This window comes from Centrocercus urophasianus, unplaced genomic scaffold (genome assembly GCF_019232065.1).
Source record: "Centrocercus urophasianus isolate 14NV4802_14NV808 unplaced genomic scaffold, USGS_Curo_1.0 seq_21, whole genome shotgun sequence".
Classification (NCBI taxonomy): Eukaryota; Metazoa; Chordata; class Aves; order Galliformes; family Phasianidae; genus Centrocercus; species Centrocercus urophasianus.
Window position 1 is genome coordinate 2,840,843 of NW_024884767.1, and position 24,244 is coordinate 2,865,086.

Consider the following 24,244-nt stretch of genomic DNA (forward strand, 5'->3'; position numbering starts at 1 on the left):
TCTGGTTTCTAAGTACATCTGAAGCACTCGGCACTACAACAAAAAGCTTGTAGACCAGCTAAAAGGACAAGGAGGAAGTATGGGTAGGTGAGGGAAAGCTCAACGACCTTTCTGATAACTTCTATGGCAAGAGTCAGATCAGACTTACAACGTCAGTGTTTCAGTGTACTGGTACTGAGATTAGCATTTACCTGACAAGTGCTTCTATAAGTACAGAAGTGGCTTCCAAGTCAGCTTTGCTTGGGTTTTGCACACCTGAATCAAGTGTGAGACCTGATCCTGAAGCCACATCTTTGTCATGGTACATGTTCAGGAACAGCACCAGGCTGCAATGTAGTCCTTGGGAGCACTGTTTTTAATACGTGACTCCACAAATTCTGAAAGAGTTTCTATCAGAAGCACATAATAGAACTCTTCCTCTTAGATCCAAGTACTGTGTATGGTCCAAGTAAGTATGCTCCATGTACTAAATCCAATGTAATAAGGCTTATGTAGTAGAGAAAGAATTCAGTTCTGTCAGCAAAGTTGCTTGTCTTCTTGCAGTTCAGTATGTAGCTTTTGAACTTTCAATTTGATTTCTCATATATACTCAAAATTTATGAACAAAAAATCCCATTTTTTAATACGCAAGTTTCCCCTGGATTCTGCCATGTCTACAGGGAAATTTCCTCAAGTCTTTTCTGCAAATTTAAAAGCTGTGTACCTTTCAAGCTGGAAAATTTGCTATAAATGAAACAAGTCATTCCTGCACCTTCTCATGTAGAATGAATTAAGCTGAGGTAGCGTATGAACCAATATTAATTTTTTAGTGCACGATACACATTGCTGCAATGCCTTCTAGCTTCTTAAGTTACTCTTTTTACTTCCCTTACTAATTTTGAAATATTTGTTTCACACACCCAGAATGACAAGTGGGCTATTTTAGCGAGATGCAAGTTGGTGAAATCAAATCAGTTTTCACTAAAACACTCCAAAGACATAACATTTTTTAAGGGTGATTTTTATTCCAGAACTAAACTTGTTGCCTTTGTGGCTATGGGAAGCAAAGCAACTGCAAGTAGAATTACAATGGAAAAAGAAATATTGTAACATTTTTAAAGACTGTAAGATACCTTTGTGTATAGCAGTATAACTAATTGATATTCTGTGCGTACGCCGAATTGCACTGATGCCAGTGATTTCTTTGAAGTACATTACTCTACCATGAAAAAAACTGGATTAAATACAACTGAAAGCTCAAGAACAGTACAGGTATCTGAAAATGTATATGCAAAGTTCATTTCAGAAAGTGTGAGACAGCCTCAATGTAGATTAAACAATTGATAGTGTTGCTCTACAATCACTTGCTTATTTTACACAAAACCTTTATTTGAACAAAGATACAGTAGGTGATTGTGGTTCTGCCCAAATTATGTTGAGAATACACCTGTTCATGATTGTAGAAATATATTTAAAACATATAATGCAGGCTGTTTCTTTTCATGACGTGATAGTCTCTTAGATTACGCAGAGAGTCTCTGCAAGATGAAGATAAATATGTACAAATAGGTATGTATGCTTGTCTATACATAATTTCATATTGCCCAGACAAATCTTCTTCTTGCTTCTAATGAGGAAGTATGGCTTAGGGATGTGAAGAAAAATTAGAGACAAATCCAAAGTATTTACTGATGCCAATGGATATTCCTTACCATCTTCTCCTCTGTAAGAATTTCTCTTTCCCCTTGAATCATCAAAGGCACATAATATCCACCAAATACCACTTACTGGTCAGACAAGCCAAAATAGCTCATTCAATGAAATAAAAAAAGATGGACCCAGAGATTCTGGCAACCACAACCATCTTGTGATTATCTTCCTGCTGCAGTGAAAGGGAATGCAGGGACAAACCTTCAGCTAAATGTGGAGGCTAGTTTCATTTCTTTCAACTAGCAAAATTTCAGATGAGTATACTAAAATTCATGATGGTTACTGATCTCTGAGCTTCTTTTTAATCATGCATGTCTTACTAGCTGTTGCCTATAAAAATATCACATCTTGGGCTAATAAAAATTCATGGGCTTCTTAGTTGAATTTCTGTCTATTAAAAAGGTGGAAGAGAAGGAACAGCACAGAGTGCTAGAAATAAAACGTACCAGGGGAAATGACCAGAGAACAGACCTGCTCATTTCTATATTAAATGCTTTATATGCATTATACAATTTAACAAGATGCTTCAGCTCCCTATTTGCCTTTTTAAGCAAAGCCCATTAACCTTAAGTTTTCAGCAGGTTATTCATAGTTTTAATACAAGCTAACGTATTTGTGGAACAAAAAAACCAAGATCACTATAAACTGAAAAAACATTAAGTGAACGATGAACAATTCTTTTACTTGGTAAAATAAACGTAGTAATCTGCACTCCTAAAAGCTTCTGTATGTAAAGACTATCCTCTCAAGATACTTAATCTTTTTATGGTTTGCCATTTGTTTTGAAATATATTGAGAAAAATACACAACTTTTTATCATATTTCATATTGTCTGTCAGAAAACAGGCTGAACATTAAATACCAGATATTTTTAAAGTAATTTTCATATGCTATCCCTACTGTACAATTAGCTATGATCAGTGAGAAAAGATGAATTCTTTCATTATTATATTTGTTACTTTGATCCCGCTGTGATTTTTTTTTTTTCCCAGTAATTTGAGTACCTGTAATCCCAACAGCTCAAACAAATTTGTCATAACTGAGAAATGGGGAAAGACAAGCTCACTCTACCACCACGTCTGATACAAGAACAAATCCTTAGTGGGAAAGATAATGAACTGGACGGTATTAAAGAATACTGGTATTAAAGAAGCACAAGTCCTACAGAATTATTTAATTTGCAATTATTTATTTAATTTGACTGCATAGGTCAATGGTCATAGGTCAAATATGAAAGCATATAGGTAGCATATTTGATTAAAAGTGGTTTCTACAAATTGCAGCCAGGTTTTGTTCAAAGTGTTAGATGTGACAATTATGGTACTAAACTTCACATTGGCTGAAGCGCTTTTTCCCCCACCCCCTGAAATGCATCATTTCTTCTTGTCATACTGCCACATGTAGATCTGTGCAGAACAGACATGTTAAAATGCCAGAGTTTCTGAAGTAGTTGCTCCTAAAGACTTTTACAGAATTACAGTGTGTTGCCAGATAAAAATTCTTCCCTGACAATGCAACTGATTTATGTTCTGCAGAAGAGGTCTGCTTTTAGTGTAAGCTATGTACATTAAAAAAAAAAATCACTGTAATTTACTTATCAAGTAAGTCTAGGTGTCATGCTAGACCAGACTTGGACATTCAGTTCATATCATCTCATGCACTGTAGCAACTTACACAGAGATATCTGGCTGCTACCAGCCAGAAGAATTCTGTTTCTTGTGGAGGGATTTTCTAAGTCTGCTAAGTACTGAGAAAAATGAGTTCCCAGACAGGCTTAAGTGCCAGCATTCCTAAATCTAGGTTAGTTTAAAAACCAAAACAAACAGAAAACAAACCAAAACAAAAAAAACACTGTCCAGAGATTTCTTTTCTGATAATAGATTCTGAAATTGACTGTGATACAGGAACAAGGAAACACTGACCTTTTTCTGAAAATAGATTGTTGCTTGAATAATTGCTTGAAGAGAGTTGATTAGGAAGCAAAGGCTGCATTCAGGATCCTCAGTATCCTGAAGATGATTAAATTTACATTTCCTACCTTACACTTCCTGTGATCAAACCACAACTACAAAGATAATAAGCATGCTTCTGTTTGAAGCACAGTCATCACGCATCCTGAAATAGAACTGCTGTTTGAAATTAACAAGTAAGAGACAAGTAAGAGACAGTCTGACTATGCTGCACACTGATTTGAAGAATCACCATGGGGCAGAGTTCTGAGTTTTCACCCTTCTTTGCTGAACAACGCTTTCTTTGCTTGTTTGTTTGTTTGTTTTTTGTGTTTTTTTTTCCCCAAGTCTCTAATTATTTAATAAAACATGAATAAAATCAGATACTGCATCACAAAAGATAATTTAACTAAGAATATACACTCCTTATTTTACTTTTCACTTACTAACTACAGCCACATGTGCATTCCAGAAAAATTTCCTGAATAAAACGTGCATTTAAATCATGCAACTGACATAATCAAGTATTTAACTGTTACTTCTAGCAATCTGAGTTCTTTAGTGTGCTATATGGAAATAACTCGACTTTTTATGATAAAGCGACAAATAAGCCTGAATAGTTGTTTTTGCCAACACAGCTTGTTTTTTGGCTATAAAAGCACCAGTACACCTTGTTCCTGTCTCCTGCCTACTTCTTCACTGAGCCCAAATTCCAAGCTCCTGGCACCTGAACCTTTATTTTTGATCCAAGACTACATCTTCCAATGCAGACTTCCTGAACTTCCCTTCTGCAAAAACACACACCCTTTCTTTATTCTCTTATTTTATATTTGCTTCAATTGCTTTGTTGTCAATTCAACTCGGCTGTAACTCCTGTCATCTGTCTTCTAGTTTGATAAAATGGTTGGAACATCTCAGCCACAGCCTCATGATTCAAGCATCCATACTGGAAGCAAACTTGGCCCTTGACAGGAGACATTCATTAGACATACTCCAGTTGTACCTCAGTAATATTGCAAAGATTTTTCCAAGAAAAGTCAGATTAATATACAGAAAACAGGATTTAATCTCTATATTTTAATTGGCTTTTATGAAGAATCACAACTAAAAAATGGAAAAAGAACAAGCTGGGCAAGAATGAGAATGAGAAAAAAAGTAAAGTTCTGTATAAAAAACAGAAATCGTAGAACTTCCCTGTCTGAGTTTTACTTCAAAATAAGAATTTATGCTAGTTAATACTGTGATTAATCATAGAATTACAGAATGGCTTGGGTTGGAAGGGACCTCAAAGATCATCATTTCCAACCCCCCTTCCATGGACAGGGTTGTCAGTTGCTAGATAAAGAACTACATCAGATTACCCAGGGTCCCATCCAACTTGGCCTTCAACACCACCAGGGATGGGGCATCCACAACCTCTCTGGGTAACCCGTTCCAGCATCTCATTCCAGCATCTCACCATTCTCTCCATAAAAAAAGTTCTCTTGATGTCTAATCTAAATCTCCCGTTAGTTTAAAACCATTCCCACTTGTCCTATCACTATCTACCCACATAAAAAGTTGATTTCCTCATTTTTATAAGCTCCCTTTCAATATTGGAAGGTTGCAGTGAGGTTTCCCCAGAGCCTTCTTTTCTCCAGTCAGAACAATCCCAGTTCCTTCAGCCTTCATAGAGAGGTGCTTCAACCTCTGGATTTTCTTCATGGTCCTCCTCTGAACCCTCTCCAAAAACTCCACAACTTTCCTGTGGTGGGAGCCCCAGAATTGGACACAGTACTGCCAATGGGGCTTCACAAGGGCAGAACAAAGAGGGACAATCACTTCCTTTGCCCTGCTTGCCATCCTTCTGATGGAACCCAGGATATCATTGGCCTTGTGGCTTGCAATTGCTCACTGCTGGCTCGTATTTCGTCAACCAGAATCCTTTAGTACTTCTCAGCATGGTTACTCTTAAGGAGCTCTTCTCCCATTTCATATATATATTTGGGATTACTTTGATCCAACAGCAAAACCTTGCATTTGCCTTGTTGAACCACAAGGGTGCGCCTTTTGAGTCTATCACGGCCCCTTGGAATGGAATCCCTTCCTTCAGTTGTATCAACCGCACTGCTCAGGTTGGTGTCATCAGTTAACTTGTTTAGAGGTGAGGCTCACCAGCTTGTTCTCTGGGTCCTCCTTCCTCCCCTTCTTGTGAATGGAAGTAATGCATCCCTTTTTTCAGTCACTGGGGACTTTTACTGGAAACTTGTAGAGAAATACAATATGGAATAATTATCTTCTAGCTGGACCCTAGTCAGGGCTTTTCTTGTAGTTACTTGATGGTTCTTAATAGACTTTTTCAAAACACTCTTCATGTTTATTTATGCCATACTGGTTCTGGCATACTTTGATGCATAAGTGCTGTAAGACCACACAAAGCATTTGACCTTGGTTGCAGAACTTTTTAGTAACCTGTTGTTTAAACACGAACTTACTCAGATTTATAATTACTACCTCCCTAACAAATAAAATGAAAGCAGTACTATGTACCCCTTTGTTATTACCAATTTGTAACAATTTGTACAAGTACCAACTTTTTTGAGCTATTACATACTGATGGTGCATTGAAATGCATACAATTCTACCAGTTTTATTAGGCAAATAATCTGATTTAAAAGATGACTTATTAAGACCACCTTAACAGAGGTCTACTCAGTTTAAGTATACAGTTTAAAAGATTACAGTGATTCACATATAGAAGGACACATCTAGTCCTTTTAAACATATAACATCTAGTTTATATTTACCAAGAGAAATTGTCTCTTAAATGTTCAAATATTCTTCGTCATGATCCTGTATTTTACTAAATGAATCTTAAATTGCAGAGGTAATTTATTTTTTCTAAAAGAGGCAGAAAGTTAAAAAAAAAAAAGAAAAAAAAAAGTAGTTAAACAGAACCAGTAAGCATCATCAAAAAGTCTGCAGGAACAGGTTTATCACCCTTATCTCTTTGTTGGAAGATACAGAAGAGATAAGTTAGTATAGAGGAAACAGTTCTATTGACAACTATAGCTCTAAGATTTCTAATTTGTTTCTTAGGAACTGCTTGACTGCACTGAAAAGAAAAAAAAAGTTCTAATGTTAGCTATAACCATCCCTTGATTTAATGAGAATAATACAAAAACAAGTATTAGTAAATTAGTGGCACAACTGAGTTAAATGTTCAAAAAGAAATAGAGTTCATTCCCATGAAATCTGTGAGCTTAACACACACATTAAATCTGAACTAGATGTATTCAGTACATACTCAAAACAGAACAGACATCTGTTAAAATTTAGTGGTTTGATTGCTTTTTGATAGCTTCCTGACCACATAGGGCTTTAAAAAATCTGTGCCAAAGAACCTGTAGGATACTTCAACTCTAATGTCATACTGAAGTGATTCACAGTTCAGATATTGTTGTTATCTGATTTTCCAAAAGAGAAGAAAACAGCCTTATGCTCAAGAACAAAAAAAAAATACAAGCCTCTCGCTTCCCATCCTTAAAGGGAAAACATTACACTATTGTCATGATTCTATATAAAGTCTTCTTTCTCCTGTAAGTATTTGATATGACACATTATGGTAAATGTCTTCCAGAACAATCCTTTTTATTAGAATTCTTTTCTGAGCCACTCAGTAGAATACATTTCACAGAATTACACAATCACAGAATTGTATGGGTTGGAAGGGACCTCTGGAGATCACTGAATCCAGCCTCCTGTTTAAGCAGGCTCCCTACAGCAGGTCATACAGACAGGTTTTGACTATCTCCACAACCTCTCTGGGCAGAATCATCCACAGCTCTGTCACCCAACACTGACACTGCTTCCTACAGTGCCAGCAACAGCTGATAAAAGAGAGAGATATAGACTGACCCTGAAAGATGCACTGGGTGCAGAATAAACTATAGTTTTATTGTAGTCTAGATTTAGTCCTACTGGCTGCAGGATACTGAGATGTATTTTGGGCTACTTTGTCACGTTGGCAGTTATCATATGATTGAAATGCAATGCTGTACTTTTCAAAGTCGCGTGAAACAAATTTTATTTGCTATTTTAAAGACTTGGATGATGTGAGCTAAGGTGATCGCTAGATTATTTTCACAAGTCAGAAATGAGTTATGGACTTGACTGTTTTTGCTAGACTTTCAGTGATTTGCAATTCCTGTCATATAACTGGTTGCAAGGTGTGGAAAAGTACTGCACTGTAAAACCCTTAAATGCCTTAAGAGGACTTTCAGTGGATTTTTCTGTTTTTAATGGGGGTAGAATGGAAGTAAGGATGAGAAATAATGCGGATATGATTAAGAATCAAAACAAATATTTTGATTTAATATTATATCTTTGCTGCAGATTTCAGTGTAAAAATCGGGATGTGACTCAACCTACTTGAGCCTGTTTCTCCACCTCAGATTTTTTCATCTGGAAAAAGTACTCCCAGTTTTATGCATTTCTGAAACCAAATACAACGGTGGGAAGGAAATGTCACCAATATAATTATATATATGCAATTCTGTACCAAGTGTTATTAATTGTAAAGGGAATCTGTGAGAATTAGAAGAAAAAATACAGTCAGACATGGTGGAGCTTTTCAGGGAGGGATGTTTTGAACAGAGTAGAAGTAAAATGATACCCGTAATAATAGGGATCGTGACGTTGTCATAGAATCATAGAATGCCTTGGATTGGAAGAGGCTTTAAAGCCTATCCAGTTCCAGCCCCAAAGCCACATGTAGGGCTGCCACCCATCGGATCACATAGTCCAGGGTCACATTCAATCTGGCCTTGAACATCTCCAGGGATGCCCAGCTTTCCTGGGCAGCCCATGCCACTGTCTTACCACCTAATGAAACTTCCTCCCAATATCTAAAATCTCTCTTTTTTCGGTTTAAAACTGTTTCCCTTTCTCCTGTCACTATCAGCCCATACAGAAAGTCAGTCTTTTTCCTGCTTCTGACCTCTCTTTAAACACTGGAAGGCCACAATGAGGTCTCCCTGCATCCTCCTTCAGGCTGAACTATCCAGCTCCCTCAACCTTTCCTCCTCAGAGAGGTGCTCCAGTCCTCTGATCACCTTAGTTGCCTCCTCTGGATCTGCTCCAAAAACTCCATGTCTTCCCTGTGCAGTACTTAGGTGAGGACTTACAAGGTCAGATCAGGGGGTAAAATCACATCCCTCACCCTGCTGGCCACCTCTCTTCTGATACAGTCCCCTTCTGATGTATGATAGTGTTGGCTTTCTGGGTTGCAAGTGCACACTGCTTACTCATACCCAGCTTTTTGTCTATCAGGATCCCCAGGTTCCTCTCTGCAGGTCTGCTTTCAATGAGTTCTTCTCCTAGTCTGCACATCTTTCTGGGATTGCAACACCTTGCACTTGCTCTTGATAAATCTCATTAGATTCACACAGGCCTACTTCTCAAGCCTGTTCAGTCTCTTTAGATGGCATCCCTTCTTTCTTTTGTATCAGCTGCACAAATGCGCTTAGCATCATCAGCAAACTTGCTGAGGGGACACTGAATCCTACTATTCAGGTAACTGACAAAGATGATGAATATGACCGCTCCTATGATAGACTCGAGGGGACACCACTCAATCACTTGCCTCCACCTGGACACAGCCATTGACCACAACACTCAAGCAGTGACTATACAGTCCATTTTCTTTTGCATCAGCACAGGTTAAGGGATGACCTGCTAGAGAGCAGCTCTACAGAGAAGGACCAGGGGGTCCTGGTGGAAAACAGGTTGAACATGAGCTAGCAGTGTGCCCTTGTGGCCAAGAAGGCTAATGGTATCCTGGGATGCAATTAAAAAGAGTATGGCCAGCAAATTGAGAGTGATGATCCTCCCTCTTTACTCTGTCCTGGCAAGGTCACAATTAGAATACTATATCCAGTTCTAGGCTCCCAAGATCAAAAAAGACAAGGATCTCTGCCTGAACCCTTCTTTGTTTTTGGCTCAAAGCTTGCTTTCCAAGGCACTTCTTGTGATAAGACTTTGACTTTTCCAGGAGATGAGAGCTGGGTATTGCTGCATGGCAGTTGGCATCACTGTGTGGACAATTTTACATTTGAAGGCATTTCTTTGGAATTGTTTGCTTTTGGAAGAGAGTGCTCAGGAATGCTTACTGGTGGAAGATCTGGCCTGTAACCAAATAACTCCAGCTTGCTATAGGAGACTTTGGGATGATACCACTGTACTCTGTGAAAGCAAGGTACAAGTTGGTGCCTCCCTGCTCCCTCCTATCTGCTGGCAAAGCCCAGAAGATGGGAACAAAATGAATTCCTACTGAGATCGAAAAGCCAGAAGCTGTCACTACAAAAGGAGCTGACTTGACCACTATGGACTTATAAATAAGTTTGCACTGTCATTGAAAAGTCACCATTGTAATCAACCAAACAACAATGCCTGATGACCCACCACTACTGAAGATTAATGACTGAACTGTGAACCACACTGGACCCATGGTGGTGACTATCTCCCTCTTGCTTCCTACAAAGACTCCCTGCTTTTATTTCCTATCTTTTCTGTCATCCGTCTTCCCTCCCCTATCTCCCTAAACGACTAGGATTTATAATAAACTGGTCAGACTAACATTTGACCAGTTGTATCTTAATCTCGCTGTCAGGTATACGTAAAAAGAACCTTCTCTCCCTCCTATAAATTGGAGCAAGACAACCTCTTGGAAGGAATCCAAAGGAGGGCCATAAAGTTGATAAAGGGCGTGGAACATCTTTCGTATGAAGAAAGGCTGAGCAACCTAGGTCTGTTCAGCCCAGGAAAAGGAAGACTGAGAGGGCCTCTGATAAATGTTTATAAGTATCTAAAGGGGGGAGAGAGACAAATGGATGAGGCTGGGGTCTTCTTGGTGACGTGTAGTGATAAGACAAAGAGTTATGGTCTAAAATTTGTACATAGGAACTTCCATACTAACATGCACAAGAACTTCTTTATAGTAAGGGTGATGGAGTTGCACGGGGAGGTTGTGGAGTCTACTTCTACGAAGATATTCAGGACCTATCTGGATTTCTAACTGTGCAATCCACTGCAGGGAACCTGCTTTAGCAGGGGTTGGACTCAATGATCTCTTGCGGTCCCTTCCAAATAGAGCGATCCTGTAATTTTGTAATTTTGTGATTCCTCATCCACTGAAGGAGACCAAGTGAATAAAAGCGAGGTGCAGACATGTCATAACTTTTGGGTTGATTATGTATGGATATTTGAGACATTCTTGTAACCAGCAATATACATTATCATCCAAGTGTACAACAAACAATTTTGAGAAGAGTTCAACTGCTAATATCTGGAGTTCTGTCAGAAAATGCCTTTGAAGCTTTTTTCTAATATAACAGCCTTGCCTTTCAAACTCTCCTTTCAAAGCACTTTCATATTTTGTAAGGCTTTAGCTGAATTTCAGATTTTTTCAAGACGTCTCTATAATATGCTATTATTTTTTTAAAAAAAATTTTTATTTTTAAAGACCACCTGTAAACATTGACTGTTTTCCTTACTGGGGAAAAAACTGACTTACTCCCCCTCTTAGCTCAGCTTATTTCAAGAAAATTGGAATATACAGCTTTGATTCTGGTTTATTCTTGATTTGGAGGAAACCACAGTTCTGAGAGTGAAAATGGAAGGATTTTTTTTTGAGTTTGATTTTTTTTAATGTTGTTTTAATAAATATGATGTGGCAAGAAATTTATTTGTAAAATACGGTATTTTTTGACATAACTAATTCATTTCTGGATCACTTCATCTAGCATCTATTCTACCTATAGTTTCCACCTGTGTTCACAGTAACACTGTTATAGTACCAGTGAACAGCAATAGCATCTATCTGAAAAATCACTCTTTAAGACAGATATGCTATAATTAGCATACAGGCTCTTGTTCATTGCTGGTGAAGATGCACTTGAGTTTTGTAGCTGAGGATTTTCTGTATAAAATAGTGTTACTGTGCTGTTTGTATCTGTTGCAGTTTCCATGGAAATAAATAGGAGGTTTTGCCTTCAGAGTAACCCATGTGTTTGTTTGTTTAAATACATATTGAATAGCTTTTCCAAAGAGGCAATTTAAATTTAATAGAATTTTGGAATAACACTCTTTCTCATATTAGTTTTTAAAGAGCTGATACTACAAAAGTTTTTACATAAATTGAAACAGATTTTTCTTTTTTTATTTTTATTTTAATGTATACTGTCATGGAAACCGTCATCTCATTAAATAATTTACCATGTAATTTTGGAATGAAGCTGAAAGTCTTTAAAGCAAGAATTCCTTTTGCTTCCAATGAACTTTATTAAAATAACTGGATATTTATATAACAAGCATTTGACAAATCGTTTTAGCTGCAGTTGAGTAAAAAAAAAAAAAAGAAAAAAAAGAAAAAAAAATTAAAATTTTTGAATCTACTTTTAAATCAGTCTTCATTACAAACTATATTCCAAAATTCTCAATCTGACAAGTAAACTTAAATTATCCTGCACTAGACTACGGCCACTAGCTGGGCTATTAGTACACAAAGTATAAGTGGGCTCAAGGCAAAAAAGTCCAATTCTTTTCAGAGAAAGTTTGAACCCAGATCAGTAAATGAGCATATTTTCCTTCGCATATCCCCAGGTATTTGTATTCTTCTGAAATACAGTTGATAACGCATTTTAGAATAGAGAAAATGTAGGGATGTATCTTCTTTTTAATACAAGTACAGTTACGGCATGTGTTTTTAAAAATGTGATTAGACTAATAAGTCCTGGAGGATACAATGATGGACGTTCTGAAATGACTAAAACAGATGGTTGTAACTGTTCGCATACCTGCATCTGATACACATGGAATGAATTGTATTTCTTTATGGCCAACCTATATACATCTAATTTCTTAAAAGTTGTCTGTGGGACTTCAGTACACTTACGTAACAGAAGTGCACGCAAAGGTGCTGCTCAAAGATCATTTTTCTGCTTTGCTACTACTGTAAAAATCTGTAGTACTAGTTACTCATAAATGTGTGTTTTTCGCTTCTTATAAATCTCATTGTTAGATTTAATAACAGAAAAAATCCAACAGTGTCAACAGAAGAAAAGGTTAGACCTTTTGGCACAGTTCTTTAATCTCTTCACCCCTCTACTGACTGCACAGTACTACCTTTCATTACATTTAACATACCTGGACACCTAGTAGATCAAGAGCACATTTATAAATCATCTGCATGGAGGGTTACTAAATGAAAGAATTAATTACTGCATGACTAACCACTTGTCTTAGATACGAATATCTTTATCAAACCAAAATGTTTATTATAGCAATACCTAAGTTTTTTAACCTTAGAATGATCATACGTTTTCTTACATTCTATATATACATGTATGTATATAAACATAAAAGGAAGAGGAAAGGTCTGGGGGACTATGGGCCATTCAACCTCATTTCAGACCCTAGAAAGGTAGTGGAAAAATCATCCTGAAAAGCATTTCCAAGCACATGACAGTGACGCAAAGCAGTCAACATAGATTTACGCGAAGGAAATCATCCCTGATCAATAACATACCCTTCTATGTTATGTCACTGGCTTCCTAGACACAAGTGAGCAGGGGATCTTATATATATCAAATCTAGTTAGGCTATTAAGACTTTGTCTCAGCATTCTTGTGTTGGGAATGACACTGTGCAGACTAGGTAAGTGGACAGTGAGATGAATTTAAAACCAGCTGAACGGCCAGACCTTGGCAATAAGTCCAGCCGGAGGCAAGTCACTGGTGGTGACTCCCTTCTGGGTCCAATAAATATCATTCAGCATCTTTGTTGCAAGCTGGCAGGTGATATATCCTGGGAAGAAGTAACCCTGCTTTGAATAGAGAGTTTGGGCAGGTGAACCCCAGAGGTCCGTTTCAATGTATGATTCCTTTGCCCAAGGAAGTTGTAGATGCCCCATTTCTGGAGGCATTTAAGGCCACGCTGGATGTGGCTCTGGGCAGCGTGGTTGGAGACCCTGCCTATGGCAGGGAAATTGAAACTAGATGATCATTGTGGTCCTTTTCAACCCAGACTATTCCATGATTCTATGATGATCCTATGATATGTGCATTAAGTATACATGCTATGTATATGGTATTTAATATATACATGAATTTATTAGCCACTTACCAATCACTTTATTTTTTGGACTAATTTTCTTGCTTCCTCTGCAAAGGTGAGAAAGAATTCCATATTTCACTTCCCATAGAAAATGCAGAATGTACATGAAGCAGTTTCCTCACATCACCAATGACTATCCAGTGCAGGAAGAAGGCTATTTATTGTAACGACTTCTGTCTTCTGACTGACAGTTCTATTATCTCAGAGCACATACAATCTCCTAGTTCTTCATGACTCTTAGAGAGTTATATGTCCTGCAACTAAAAACAGTTCTCAGGACTGGAACTTGTATTTATGGAAGCGAGCTAGGCAATGCCACCTTTGTTTGATGCTCACATCAAATAAGACCTATCTAAATAGGTTATTGCATTTTCCAAGACATTGTTCAGCAGCTAAGGAATTGCCTTTACAGATACCATCTCCTTAAGGACTTAGGGCTACAGGTGGTGTAATCCCTGCAAAACATCTTTAATTTTTTTAGGAGCCTTTTTCTCTGTTAGAGCATTGAAATGATGTCAGAAACAAAGAATGTGAACTCCCAATTTCACATTTGAGTAAGCTATCTTCATCTATAACTTCCCCCCCCCCTCATTTTGTTGTATGTCTTCTGCAGTGTGATTTCAAAACCCTCTTTGATATTGAGTATGAATGTCAAAGGAAGTAGAATGGATTAAAAAAAAAATAAATAAAATCTAATTGCTTTCTAACAATGAAAACTACTCGTATTGGAAGAGAATATTGCTTTTAATAAAAACTCTAAAAACTGCCTGAGCACAATAACTACATGCATGTACAAATCTATTTAATACAAGAAAGGACCAAATAAAACACATTTTCAGAACAAGATGCCTTACTGACTTGTATTGTGGTTAAAATGACATCTGACGAGATTACAAAACATATCTATTAATTGCAGGTAAGCTACAATCTAAATTCTCTTTATTGCCGAAACACAAACGCATCTGGACCATGCAATGTCAATTCACTTTCTGTTCTTCTAGTAAGAGAGCAATTCTTAAATGCTATTATTTTTGTTCATTCATCTCAAAGCACAGGTAGTAGAATTCTTCTGAGATCATAAGGAACAACCGAAACTTGAAATCACAAAAGATCTGAGCACTTGTTCAGAAAGTATCACGGCAAGAATGAACATCTCCAGAAAGTCAGAACAGTACCCATGCTTTTATCACCAAAATGATGTACATCAGCTACAACACCTATCTAATCTGATGGAAATGGAGAGCTGCCAATTGCAACTTTTATGCCCCTCTACATGTTCCATTCCTTCCCTAGGACCTGACAGCTGTGTTACTACATGGAGAGTCAACTCAACAATCCCACCAAAAATCCTTCTTCGTGTTTGACTCTTTGACACTCTTCCACATAAGGCTAGTGATTTATACTGAAGCCAGGTTGTTGAGTCTGATGGGGATATAATCTCAGGGAGGTGTCAGGCTGCCACACAAGAGGATAAAACAAAAATCAGGCCAGAATACAGATCATGAGACTACAGAAACTCAAGTGTCTTCCATGACATCACACATTAAGAAACACAAAAAAAGGAAGAGAAACACGATCTCTTCATTTCTTGCAGTGCACCTGGAAAAAAATCAAGCAGATGCACATTATGTCTGCATTTGAAAGTAGTATCACCTTACAGAATTGTATTTGTAGGCTATGATGATCAGAGTGGAAGACACAATGCCTACATTAACCGTAACTCAGGGACATTGTCTTTATAGAAGTTCTAGGCTGACTGGGCAGACTGAACATCATGGACTCTTCTTGCTGAAATGTTTTATGTCGATTCATGGTGTGCAACATGAGGAATTTTATACTATCTGATTATTTTATTTGAGATTATCTTCATCTCAAAAGGATCCAATTCTTCTGCTCTAAGACCACTCTGCCACATGAAGCAAAGCACATCAAGTAGAGATGAGAAAGAGATTTTTTTTAAATACACTCCTAAACTAAAACACTCATCGGATATCCTACAGAAATAACTGCAATATTTAATGTATCAGAATAAATGCAAGACAGAAGAATATCCCAGGTATTCATATTTAAATGTGATAGCACCATGAGTTTTCCTTGAGATGGCTTATAAATACAAAGGGAATATGTTTGTAATGCAAATTGGCATATACTATTAGAATATTATCTTGAAATATTTCACTTCAAGTCTAAGCATTGTTTTTTCCATGCTTCAAACTCAGAGGTAATAGGTCTAAAAATATTCTCCTTTGCATCTGTATGTTATTTATTCACAAATAAACTCATTGATCTCAAAACGATTCACATGAATAACGACTACTTAAAATTTCAAAAGAGCAACTAAAGTACTCTTTGCCTTCTTCAAACTCTTCATTGAATCTGTAGTATAAAAAGACCACTAGTTTCTTCTTTTTTTTTCCTTGTTTTTAATCTCTAGCACTGTCATTTGGAGTGCCATGTGAATTATTCAAATGACAAACATTAAAGTGTGTCATATAATTTTCAACTAGTTCAATGAACAATGGAAATGCAAATATTCTATACAGATAACTGCACACTCCTATGTTCATAACACATTTACAATATTTTCATTCTTCATCTCTGACAAACCTATGCACACAGATGGCTCAGCACAGTAGTGCTTGCAGCAGAACAAAAAGAAGAAAAATGAAAAAAATACTTAATGACAAAACTCATCTTTGTTTTCTAACAGCTGCTTCACACAAAGATGGATCAGACTATATGACTTTGTGACAAAACTGTAAGTCTTAAGTTTTCTCTTTTTAGAGAAATAAGATTTCATTTCAAGATTTCATTTATCTTCATTATCTTCCTCACACAAATGTGCTGGTATCTATGTAAAGAATCTGCGACTGCAATGGAGACTGAAAGCAAACCTCCTTTCAAAGCTGTCTCTGATCCTAAACCATCACAATTACTGAAATTGTCTTATAATGGGCATGAAAAGTAGGGAGCAAGAAGAGAGAACTGATGATAAGCTCATCATCAAGTTTCTTGTGCTTTTCCTCTAATTTTCCATAATTCTGTTGTCACTCATCTGCATCATCTCTTAGAACAGAGTTGCAAATATTAACAAATTACAAAAATAATTCTCTATAGGTGTAATAATACAGTTAACACAGTCTTAAGAGCTTATTTTGCAATTTCTTAAAGAAATGTTCTGAAATTGACAATTTGCAACAGTCACGATACTATATGCCACTTAGCATTTCAAGGCTGAATCAAAGTACACATGTTCAAAGCTTTCTGAAAAAGGCTTCTAACCATGCAGAAATCCAAGGACATTGCTCTCAACAGTAATCATTCTTTCACTGTTAGAAATATGGGGTCATACAAACAGTTGGTAAGTAGGCTTACTCAAGAAGTATACTACATGACAAGCTGACAGATTGAAGGTGAGAATCTGCAATCACTGAAATTAATATTGGTGAGATTATTTATAGGACTACATTAATGAAGGCAATGACTAGCTTTTCTAATCAGTATTTTTCCATTTAAATTATGAAGAGTCTTCTGATACCAAATACTTTCTAGGACAGTGTCACGATTATTCTCATGGCTAGGAATGATGAAAATACAAGTCAGCAATAGTCACTTCCAGAAATCTGCCTAAACAAAAACACTGCATTTTGGAAATAAACAGTGAAGTAGAAAAAATACACATTTTCCTTACTCAAAGGAAAAGGAAAGCATCTGAAAAAGAAAGAATATCTGCTTCAATGTTGTACTGTCCAGTAATGATAACAATGCTGTATCACCTGCGTAACAACTGAAATGCACATGTTATTTTTGTAAGTGTGAACTGGAACACAAGAAAAAAAAAACACCAAATAATAAAATGTCACTCAGATCCTGTATAATAGCTTCTGTTTGTTTGGATGGATAATCTTGAAGAAAACTGAAAATATTTATACAGTACATACTGCATGGAATAACGCAGTAGTAAATTAGAAAGATTTGTTATAACATATCTAGAGATACTATACTCATTGCTCTTTTCAATGAATAAAAATTTCAACTGATGTAAATTGAAATTTGAATGATGAGTGCATCATCATTATACAAAATCTGTTTAAGCATTAGATATTTCAGGAATATACACTCCAAATACAAATAGTTGTAAGAAAAACACATGAAAAGAAGTGGAAGGGACCAGACGAATCACAGTGTCCAGTTCCATTTCTGCTATAAAAGAGCTGCCTGTAATTCTTCAAACTACTCATCATTTTGTTGTAATATTTCTCTGGTGCATAATGACTCTAACAGAATATACAAACATAATACACTCCTTCACATTCCCATTTCACGAAGCCATGTAAGAACATTTTAAAAAAAGCAACCTAGTTATTGAATATGTAAAAGGGAATCTGTGTGGGCTTTTTTGCAGATGCATTTCAATGCAGTTTTAGCAAGACTCATTGCTAGTATTTGCTGTAGTGTTTTAGAGAATATAAACAGTTATTCTCATGCTGAAAGAGGACATTATATTTATGTTATAAAAGAGGAAATGTGTAAAATTGACATTACAATGAGACAACTATTACTGAATTTAAAGAGTTCAGTATTTCAGTATTCAGTATCCAGAATTTGTTATTAATCCAAATATAAAGGGGAACTTGTATGAGCAAAATATGTTCCACGTGCTATCTTTTAATGCAAAACATGAACAAACTAAACTCCTTTGATAATCAAGCAGCAATGTATGTATATTTGGAATGCTGGTTTCTTCCCATGTGAACTATTAGCAATCCTTAAGAAAGACAGTAATTAGGAGAAGAGATATATACCCTCCTGTGAAAGATGCTTATAATGCCTACTGGCAGTTGAAGTGACTTTATATACAGAAGTGCCCATCTCTTTGAAAGTACCAGTCACTGCATAGTGCAGCCAGTCTACAGGTCACAAGAATCCCACTGCTCTGACCAATATCCCCATAAAATCCAAAAGCTATTGGGAATATCTCTTTTCATCCCACTATCATACCTTATAAAAGAAACTTAGCCATCAAATTAGGAGCCTTGATAAAAGTCAAGCTCAACATCGAGCTCAGGTTAAAATGAAAAAAAAAGGAACATTCAACAAAATGAAAGATAGAGAACATAGAAAGCACTGTAAGGATCTTCTACCCAATAAATGGTACACTTGCTGTTCTGTAGGGGTTGCTGTGTCAGTAAAATCCATCACATAACAAAGACAGCTTTAAGAAGGTCACAGAGAAACCATTTAAAACTCTTGCAAAAACTCTTTTGAAACAGAAGGAGAAACAATTCAAACTGTTTGCATAGAAAACAGTCAGATGGTAACATGACAAATATATGCAAAATAATAAGTGGTGTACAAAAGGCACTAAGAACCTTCTTTTCTACTACTTGCATAACACACAAAGAAAGATAATTTAAGACCCTGAAAGACATAGAGTTACTCAGTGTATCAGGCTGTTGTTGAGGTCAGATGTTCAATAGCAATAAAAAAAAAGATATTGCAAGTTTGTACAAATAAGAAGAATAAGTAATACTACACAACCGAAGCCAATGTGAATTAAAGAAAATTGGAAGGAGAACTGTAATTCCCACCTGAGACTTTAAGCCAATCCCTGGCTATTAGAGAATAAACTAAAATCTTTAAGTAGGATATAAGCTATGCTCTCTCTTCATGGCACTGTGTCCTGATCATTCCTACAAAGTACCTATTGTTGGCTTGTTTCCTGAGATTTAATGTTTGTTTGTATGTTTTTTCTAGGCTTCCGTTAGTGTTCTCAACTCACCTACTGCTTTAAACCAAGATACTTATGGGCGGGGGGGGAGATTTCAGGCAAAACAAAAATCCCAAGTTCTAACAGCTCCAAAATTGTCATCACTCTTGTTCATTCTCACTATACCTTTGTTGTAAGCATACTCATTATCAAATCTTCCTGTGTTTCCAGTTGACAATTGTATTAATATACGTCTCAACTAACACCTTTTTTTTTTTCACACACAAGTTTTACTGGACTACTATGAATGCAGTAGACATCTCCAGCAATGCTGCTCTTACACCCACTGCTTATGCCTTTTCCATGTTTCACATTACATGCTGCCTTACAGTTTCCATTTTAGGAACTACATTTGATTGACTTTTCCTCCAACAGTAATTACTGGCTACAGGCTTTTTTAATTCTTTACTGGTGATATCTTACAGATATCTTTCAAACAACTCGTTTTCTCTTGCTTTCTAATTACGCAAAACTCTAGGTTACTGAAAAAGAAATGGCGTATCTATCTTTCTTTATTTCTTATCTAAGCAACTATTCAGACCTGGAAATAGTTTTCAGAATTCAGCTAAACAATGCTTAGATGTTGATGTTAGTTACAACATACTTGTACAAGCAACTTACAACCAATACATAATGTAATTCATTATTACTATTTTACATAATAACTTATTAAAACTGTGCAGTTGTTTCAACAACATCACAGAAAACAAAAAGGAAACCTCAGTTAGATTTAGAATTCCCTAAGCCTAAACTTGTATTTCCAGAGAAGTCACAGTGAGTTTTTATCAGTAGAAGCACAGGGTGTATATCTAGTATGGTGTATCTGCATCTACCCTAATATATTAAATTTGCCCATGTGGCGAAGGGTCCTTCTGGTTTGGAACAAGCTGCATCTGTGCATGATAAAATTTGTTTTAGCCTCGAAAATAAGACAGCTGCATGCCTTCCACCTGCAGGGAATGGATTCTGGATGGCTCTACCACCTAATTGCAAGTGGAAGCAGTTTAGCAAGAATTCCCACTCATTATAATAAAAATTCACACCACGTTATCAAGCCTCCTCACACAGTGTCTTCTCCAGTAGATGGGCAGGTCCCTGTATTTGAATTTGTTACTAAACTGAAGGTGTAAATTACACATGATCTCAACTAGGCCAGATTCATGGCAACTGGCCCTTCCAGTTGCAGCCCTGCACTAAGAGCCAATACTCCATGCAGACTCGGAATGATGCTTCAACATACTACTAAAATGTGAGCTGATGCTCTGCCACGTGCCCTCACTCTAGCTGTGTAGTTTCTCAACACATTAATGTGGCACCACAAGCCATTTAGGCTGTGGAGACAGAAAACAGAGAATGCTGGAAAAACATTAGGAAGAGCTTTCTTACACTATCAAACATGTTTGTTTAATAAGCCGTAATCTTCTCAGAGTGCAAGGCATTTAGTAATGGCCAGCAGCATTAACCATCAACAGAACACGAAGTAAAAAACCAAATACTTAAATCTGAACTCTTTGTCATTTCAAACTTTTTAATTTTTTTTTTTTTTTGAGGTTGGATCTCTCTTATTTCAGTTTGTTGAGTGGCAGACACACTTTGACATATTTTGTTGATAATCACAATAATGCATGTTATCTACATAGGTTGATTTGAGAGAAATGCATTCTATTCCTTTTCACAGAATCTAAAGCAAAGAGCAAATAACATTATTTGATAAAGCAAATTCTCAGCTACAGAACACTATTTTTCAGCACAGTAACCAGCATTAGCCGTGCATTTTTGCCAGCGATGAACATGAGCCTGCATGCTGTTCTCTTAACTTGTACCAGCAAAGGTGAACCACTGCCTTTGTCACCACTGTTGGAACACCTCACTGTGCTACATATCCTCTTTGGTCTCCATAAGTGTTCAGCAAGTGAAGATGAATGTCAGTAGATGCATTTTTTTTTCCACATGGGGGAATTCAATGACACACCTTTGTTTCATACACACTTCAATCTAGCTATAGATATCTGTGTGCACTGCAAGAGTGTTGGACTAGATGACCTTCAAGGGTCCCTTCCTACCCAAACAAATTCTCCGATTCTATGATTCATTACCCCTCCGCTGCCATTTGTCAGACAGCTACAAAATGTAATGGAATATTGATGGTCATACCACCAACATCTGCATCTGATGTCATGGGCCAATTTAATAAAACAAGAAGCATTACTTTTGGGAAGCCCTCCTATGTTACTCTGTTTTATGTTTTTTTGTGTGTGTTTGTTTTTTTAAGTACGTCAATAATCCACCTATTTTTCACACTTCATGTCTACTAGTCTTTGCCACTGCTAAACGTGGTGCCTCTCCCAGGATGCTGTCTCTCCTGAACTGATCCCACATGCTGCAGCTTTCCAAGCTCTCCCCAGCACAGCTCTGTAACACAGGGTCCACCTTTCAGGTACCACTCCAGCACTGTCCTCACAGACAGCAGCTCCCCTGGCTCTTCCAGACAGCTTGCTCCTCCATAGACCTCTCTTGGGATGCAGGGAGCTGCTGCTTGGAGCACCTCCTGCCCTTCTGCCTGTAGGGCCGCTTCTCTCCCATTGCTCCCCCCTCTCTCCCAGCTGCTGTCACACATCGGTGTTTCCTCCCTTAATTCTGCTCTCCCAGAGCACATCCAGATCATTCACAGCTCAACTCTGGCAGTGGTGGGTCCCTGCTGGAGCAGCTGGAGCAGCTTTGCTCTGACACGGTGCAGTGATGGGCTCTGCTCATACAGACCACTTCTGCTGCCCCCTGCTACCAAAACATTACCGCATAAGCTTGCCACTTATCTTTCAGTCAGCATGATCCTGAAGAAAACATTACCTGCTGTTCTTAAAAATGAGCATCACACTCAAGGAATACACCCCAGTCCTGCTGGGCATGAGTTTTATGCTATTTTCAGGAACTTAAGTGCTCTGAGCTATGCTCTGGAAGAGCTGCTTTCTCAGTGTAGAAAGGCCGTAGGGAGACTTGCCTTCTCGCCTCAAGCAAGATTTTTGCAAATTCCTCTCTCCTTGTCACTAGATACTGTCAACAGCATGTTTAAAAGCCAGAATGTCATACAGAAGTAGCTTCTTATGTGTCTCCATAAAAATTTCCCCAGGTTAAAACCAAGGTAGTCCTTATTATCCTATCCTTGTGAAACCTCTTACCACTGAGGGATAACCACTGACAATTGATATTGCTTTTGCAGTAAATCCATACTATGAAATCAGTGATCTTGCTAATGATCTATTTCATAATTTATATATTAATTATTTACATGGGTAAAAGATCAAGAAACTGCAGGAATATTGATAGGATGTTTGTTGTTACAAATGCCAGAATACCAGCTTTGGAAATACATCCTGATTGAAAAATCAGTCACTTAACTTCCTTGATTTAGCAACAGAATCTTAGATATGAAAGAAGTCTGAGATAAGAAACTTTGCACAAGAAAGTACAACATGATTTCTGGATATCTTAACAATTTAGATGAAAACACATATCTTTCAATGAGGACATTTTAAGGACGGATCTAGTTTGACAGACTTCTTATTTGATTTAGAATGAATTCAGAACTGAACTGCTGAACTTTATGAAGTAGAAGAACTCACATAAAAGGAACTTCATGAATTAAGCTAAAGAGATATCATATTAAAGAGTTACATTAAATGCACCACTGGAAGTCAGATTCTTCCTTATTGAAGTCATGTTCTCCTCTGCTTCTCATAGCTGACATCCTTAGAGACACACTAAATATCTATATATTGCATACGGTTTATTACCACATCTTAAATCAGACTCTCTGAAAAAAACTGAATTTCATTCTCCCCCAAAGACTAACTTTTCACATAAATTTATCTCATTGGAAATCCCATTAGCTGCTGTCTTCTCCCCGTGGTGAATTTGAATCACCCATGTGAGAACTCTGCTTTATTCTGAAATTAGTGTAAGTGTACTTTGCTGATTATCAGGAGGATAACAGTAGCTAATTGTTCCCTTTGAATATTTTTAAAAGGATAAAGGGACTCAGTAAACAGCTATGATTAATACCATAATTCACTACTGCATGGGTTTAATTTTTTTTTCACCAAGCAGGTAATACATGAAATTATTCAGACAGTACATGCTAAAGCATTCATTTTACTTGGTAAAAATTTGTAGAGTTATTCACTTCATGGCATCCTTAATACAGGTCAGCTCTTTGGCATTTAAAGGTAGAACACTGCACACTGCACCATGAGGTGACTATGAGCCTAGTCTTATGATGGAGTGTGCCTGAGAACACGATGATGTTCTTTCATACAACTTAGACATCAACGGCAAACAAAAACTGTTTGCTCTACTCTTACCAACTGTAGTCCCAAGGGCTGATATACAACTTCCCAGCTTGCCACATTCTAATGGCTTTTTCTTCACTTATCAGCCAGCAGACTCTTGTAAAATACGTGCTGATGCCAGAGGTCAGGAACAACAAAGTACTGAACTGACAATTTAGCCCATGTGAAACTTGCAAGCTAGTACAACCTTGAGTTACAGTCAGACATAATCATACCTCCTTTCCCATTCTGAAGACTCCTGAACTCCTGGCTACATCGTTTAAGGGCAGGCAATCGTTTGCCATCATGATTACAGTGTGAACTCATTCCTCTTGTGAGTGGATATCAAAATCTGACAG

General features: G+C 37.2%; 1 protein-coding gene across 1 annotated transcript in view; it reads right to left on the bottom strand.

The window, feature by feature from the left end:
• EDIL3 (EGF like repeats and discoidin domains 3) overlaps positions 1-24,244 on the bottom strand; it is a 270,179-nt gene that overhangs the window by 104,059 nt on the left and 141,876 nt on the right. The gene's annotated exons all lie outside the window — the stretch shown is intronic.